Source organism: Watersipora subatra, chromosome 11, assembly GCF_963576615.1.
Source record: "Watersipora subatra chromosome 11, tzWatSuba1.1, whole genome shotgun sequence".
Lineage (NCBI taxonomy): Eukaryota > Metazoa > Bryozoa > Gymnolaemata > Cheilostomatida > Watersiporidae > Watersipora > Watersipora subatra.
Genome location: NC_088718.1, coordinates 28,640,796 through 28,647,021, shown reverse-complemented (window position 1 = coordinate 28,647,021; position 6,226 = coordinate 28,640,796).

Sequence of the window (6,226 nt, the reverse complement as noted above, 5' to 3'; positions counted from 1 at the left end):
TTTTGAGTACTTTGGTATTCTAACTGATGTCCAAAGCAGTGAAAGTAAAGGAAATGACGATGATATTTTTTCTAACGATTCTTATGAGATTATTACAATATTTAATTATAAGTTTGGATGACTATTCAAGTGTTATAGTCACACTAACAACATCGATGATGGGCAATATGTTACTGTTATTATTTTTTCTAAATAATTTTGTTAACTAGATTTTCTAAAAATCTAGATAAATATCACAACTTCTTGATACTGTTAGGCATGTTAGCTATGACGTTTTGAAATGTAAACAAAATTGTGCATTGGTTTTCTATTATTACTGTATTACTATATTAATAATATTGGTTATTCTAATAATATTAGTGCATTTTACTTCTAATATTGCATTTTTCCTATTGCAGAGAGAGAGATATAAACATATAATCTTTTCTTTTCATTATTGCTGTTTGTCATGACCAAACACTTTTTTAAATAGTTTCTAAAAATCTATATAAATATCACAACTTCTTGATATTGTTAGCTATGACGTTTTGAAATGTAAACAAAATTGTTCATTGGTTTTCTATTATTACTATATTAATAATATTGGTTATTCTAATAATATCAGTGCATTTTACTTCTAATTTTGGCCAATATTGCATTTTTCCTATTGCAGGGGAAGATATATAAACATATAATCTTTTCCTTCCATTATTGCTATTTGTTGTATATAATAACACCCAGTACATTACAGTTACCATTGCAGTTATCCTATTGCACTGCAGTGCCATTTGACTGCTAATATTGCATTTCTCAACCAGCAGTACCCTTTCTTTTTTCCATTATCCCTTTGGTCGTGGGCTGTATGACAAGGGAATTTCTAGTTGTAATTAAATAAATGTCTGTAATGTTTTATGTGCTTCTACCAACAATGTGATAATGAAAATGACATATGAATACTAAATAATTGGCAATAACCTAAGTTGGAATCAATTCTGATAACACCAAAATATTTATTATTCAAATATTAGAATAATATTAGGATTGTATTATATATTGTGGCAGCTTTACAGTTTGTCCTTGTTATTCCGCAACCCTTATATCATTACAGATATGCATAACAAAATGAAAAATATTTTTAAAGACTCAGACCATGTATATATATTATTTTAGTATACGTATATTCATCATTAATGCTTATTATGTTGAACCGTGTACTTTATTATGCAAATGAAAGCGCAATTAGTCAGTCTTTTATACTGTATGACACATATGTGTTCTAATCCAACATGAAGCACACCTCTGGTTACAATACCACTCAAATACTAACCTTCTAGTTCACAGTCATCTGAGTCTTCTGCCTCACTACTTTCATCTCCAGCCTCTTTATTTCTATTGCTACAGCAGCTGCATCTGCACACGTCCGTACACTTGAGATCTGTATTGTTGCACTGACAGCGATGAGACTGGCATCCAGTTTTGCATCGATAAAACATGTCCATGAGCACATAAGAAGGTGCTGGTTGTTGTGTCATCCATCTAGCTTTAAGCTCTCCACCTTCTTTCCACAAACCATCTACATGTATGTTACTGGGGGGATGGGGCATTGATGATGATTTGCTTGGCTCTTCTCCATATCGCGGCCTGATAGGCAGCCCTAGATATATGGAGACTTAACTTATCTAGTGTGGGTGGTAGGCTTGATTGTAATGTGCGAGACGGTGAGCAGAAGATCTTATACCATGTTTCATTGATGAAATTTGTCTCTTCACCATATAATCGGCATATGAATGTCTCAATGGATTCTCATATTGCACCATCAACTTCAAAATCTGTTTCCAATGATTTCAGTGTGTTACAGAATTCAGGATTGTTCTTAAGCAGCTTGAAGAAGGTTATCTTCCCTTTGGAATAGAATGCGCTTACACTGTCGGATCCACATAGAGCATCGAGCCCGAGCAGTGCTCGGCATTGTTCGGGTGTGAGGACTGTAGACGGACAGCCTATGTTTACATATCTCAACTGCACCTTACCACAGCAGTAAATGGGTTTCTGTGATGGCAGCTCATCCCCTAGAGATAGACAGCTTAGGAAAAAATCTGTGTTCTGGCACTTGACTAGAACTTATGAGCTGGGTTTGTCTTTCATTATCTTTGTGATATGTGATAACATGCGCATATCTGCCTCCTTGTGGTCTGATGTCAAACTATCTATTTGGATCCATCAAGTTCATAGCTGATCATGTGGAATTCTTGAGAAAAAGCTGTTACAAGATCTAGTTTCTGCTTCACAGTTGACTTGTTCCATGTATCTTTCCAAAATTTCACTAGGGCAGTCTTGTTTGAGCCATCTGCTAAAAATTCAGACTATTTTGGCCCTGATTAGTTCGGACTAAACACAGCAACCTTCTGCCTTCCTTTCACATTTCTATGACTTCTCTCACCGCCTTTAATGCTGATATCAGGGTATGTGTCACAAACAAAATCCACACAACATGTGTGATACACGTTTGCAATACTAATTATCCGTTGCAAAAGCTGACTTGCAACCATGCCAAAAGTTGGAGGAGCTTTCGGGGTCTGAATTTCGGCCATAGCATCAACCACAACAGTGTCAAAGACTGGTAGCTAATCTTGGTTAACATAGGTTGATGGTTGATCATCAACATTTGTCTCAACAACAGCCATCAGAGCCAACTTAGCAGTCTTCAATATAGAGCCATCAGAGTTAGCCAGGGACCAGCTGGTGTCGCCAAGAGAGAATGATAACACCTTCCTCAAATCCAAGTTACGCTGTTGGCTGATCACTAACAAATTCTCGCAGTCTGTGCGAACACTCTAGGACTTTTTTCTTTTGGTTTCTTCTTAGCTGATGATAATGTGGGGAAGGTTTTGAGCTTGTTTGACTTGATAGATGCACTGAAATCAACCTTTTGGGTGCTTAACCTCTTCTGGACAAATCCTGAAAGCTGTTTCTCTCCTATCACATTTGCCATTTCAAGATCCTGCTTCACTTCAATGGAGACTTTTGCACCTCTGGTAATATATACTAGTTTGGTGGTTTGAAAAGCAAACGGATTCATTTTTGATGTTATGAGTCTTTCATGACTTCCCTTATTTCCTCATCAGCCTTCCATGCCTTTTCAGGTATCTTATAACTTGCTGCATCCGAATCACCAAGCACTAGCATCTTCTTCATGTCTGTATGTACAGCTGTTCACTCCGGGTGAGATAGAGTCCAGCATTGAGAGGCCGATGACTTCCTGTTAAACCATAGGATTCATTCCACCGTGACACTTTGAGTCTCTTTTAACTGTTTGCTCAATAGATTGATCACAAGCGATAGAGCTGAATGGACAGTGATGTCGTGATTGATAAGTAAAATACCACTTCTTCATAAGAGCCTCATACACCTAGCTATGCTATACTTTCAGATTAGTCATCTCTGCATAGTACAGCGTCCCATATCTAGCATAGTTTGTGTAGTCATATGAAAAAAACCAAGGAAGGATCATACATGTAATTTGTCTATACATTTATGTCCAAGTTGTAGGCTATAACACGCCATGTAAACTGCAAAGAGTTAGTTTTGCTGCTCACAAAATGTACAGACAAAAATGAAAATATTTTCTTTTTCTCCCACCAAAGTACCATTATCATGGAGTAATCATCATGAATTTGCAAAGTAATAAATATTTAGTCTCACCTCTTCTGCTGTATCACATTCTTTGTGTCTCTTCTCATGTCTTTTCTCAGCTCTTTCCATAACGAGTTTGTTACAATACTTTTTACAACAGGCATGATGACATAACAAGTCTGATCTCTCATCAAAGTTCTCAATGCTTAGCACTTTTTGAGCAACTTCACATTAATGCTCTCTTCCTCCAATATCAACCATCTGTTTGAATACTGTCTGGCCGTCTCATATTGAAGTTTAATCACTCTGACTAGGGTTTCATTCACGGACTGATCAAGACAGTGAAACAAGCAGTCTTGCTGCATCCTTGGCATGGGTTAAGAAATGCTGAGAGTTGACTCACCTAATCTCAAATAAAAGTATTTATTAGTTTTTGAGATTATAAAATAGTTTTCTTTGTCTGATATGTAGTTTCCCAAGCATATTTGGAGTTGCCCCCTCCCATTTCAAAAGTGCTCTCTAGCTCAGAAATGTGTGAACTCATAGGTGTAAAAACATCATTATTGAATTCAGCATAAATTTCTGAGTATGAAGCCTTTTTGTTTGAGCAGCCCACCGTCTGAAGGAAAAGGCTGAAAGATAAGGTTATTTTCCTGCTCTACTAATATACTAAACTAACCGAATGTCTGGCGTTGCACGGGTATTAATAAACAGCTTATAAAACAATGGCAGGTAATGTAGTTGCCTGCCATTTGCCATTAGCCTGGCACAATGCCAATGGCTAATTTGAGTAAGCTAGTGATCTATGGCTCTTACTAATAATAGCTGTGAGAGCAAGCATAAAGTCACCTTGCACCGTAGCAGAGAGCAGTAGCATATTTTCACCCAGATAGCGACATATATTGCCCAATTATCCATGAACCTTGCATAGCGCAATCGGTGAGGTGTCTGCCTGGCCAATGGGAGGTTTGGAGATCAAATTTTCTGTGATACGGAATCTTCATTTCAATATTTTAATAGCTAAAGAGTACAGAATAACAAACACACAAACTTTAAAATTTATACATAGATACGTAAAAAAAATATTTGAAAAACTGTGCCTGACGACGATATTCGATCCTGTGGTGATCTGCATGTTTGTGTGCAAGACCTTCAGGCAGTCAAAAGAGGTAAATTGAAACAAGGAAAATAAAGTAAAAGTGATTATCTTAACATGTATTATGGAAAAAACTGAAAAGTTGTGAATAACGTTTTAAGCTGTTCTAAAAGAAGCAACCCATGCATACACACAAACTTCATTTCACTTTTCAAACTTGAGTTATGTTCTCTAAATCTAAAAAGCAAATTAACATTTCAGTGTTGGTATTCATACGCTTACTCGCACTGATAACACTACTCACTTACGTGTGGCCACAAAATCACGAACCTATAAGGTTTAGTCGATTTCTAGACCTGCCAACTGCACAAGCAAAAAAGATTGCAGCATATTTGGTCTTCAACTTGGCTCTATTCCTGCTGTATTGAATTGAATTTTTGAATCATAGCTTTTGTGACCAACTCTTACTTTTAGCCAACCCATCAGTGGAGTATAATATCTCTTACAAAATGCACCTGCTAGGTACCTCAAATGCATGTATTTGTACCTGAGATGTGAAACATGAATGACTGACAGCAACATGCGCCGACAGCTATGGCACTGACCTCCATTATGGTTTCATTCCAGTTAGAAAAAGTTCCTTCTATTTTCATGTTAATTAGTTGATAGTTTGTAGTATACTACTGATGGATTGGAAAACGGCGATATATATATATATATATATATATATATATATATATATATATGTATATATATATATGTATATACAGATAATATATACACACCTATATTATATATATATTTCTCAAAGTATGTCTGTCATTCCGGCTATAGATATGCTGATTATTCTAGGGATGCAGCCACGCATTACGCTGCCCCTGTTAAGAAATATTTTTTGTAAGGTTCAATTACTATATTTGGGGTCAAGGCCAATTTTCCTCATGCAGACACTTATATTGCAATATTTTGGGACCTAAGTATATGCAACACGATGCTTCTTCATCTTTTTCGTTAGAGAAAGTTTGTTCAGACTACTAAATCAACAATAACTTACCCCGAGCTTAAAACTTGGCGATTCGTGTACTGATTATATATGTTACTAGCTGCATTACCCGTGTTCGGGACCAGATTTACGTAAAGCAATAGTTTTATTGAGAGTTGTCTTTCATATTGTAAAACAACTCCAAATATGCAATCTACTGATATTTTTGTGCTGATCTGATTGCTTACACATATGCAGTCGTACATGTCAATAATGTTGGAGAGACCAATGGAAATATGCAATGTGTTTTACAGCTAGTCTACAATGCATCAGTCTCGAACCACTCAAATCGGAATTGTTCTAATTTTGTACTCAGAACTGATAATGAAATTGACATTGCTAGGCAAACTGAAGTTTTTCAAACTGGCAGTATTGAAAAGTTTTACATATTTTAAATTTACATATTTTAAGAAATTCTAGAAAATATTTTGCTATTGCACTGCTAAGCTATTGCCAGCATTTATTGAATTGAGACT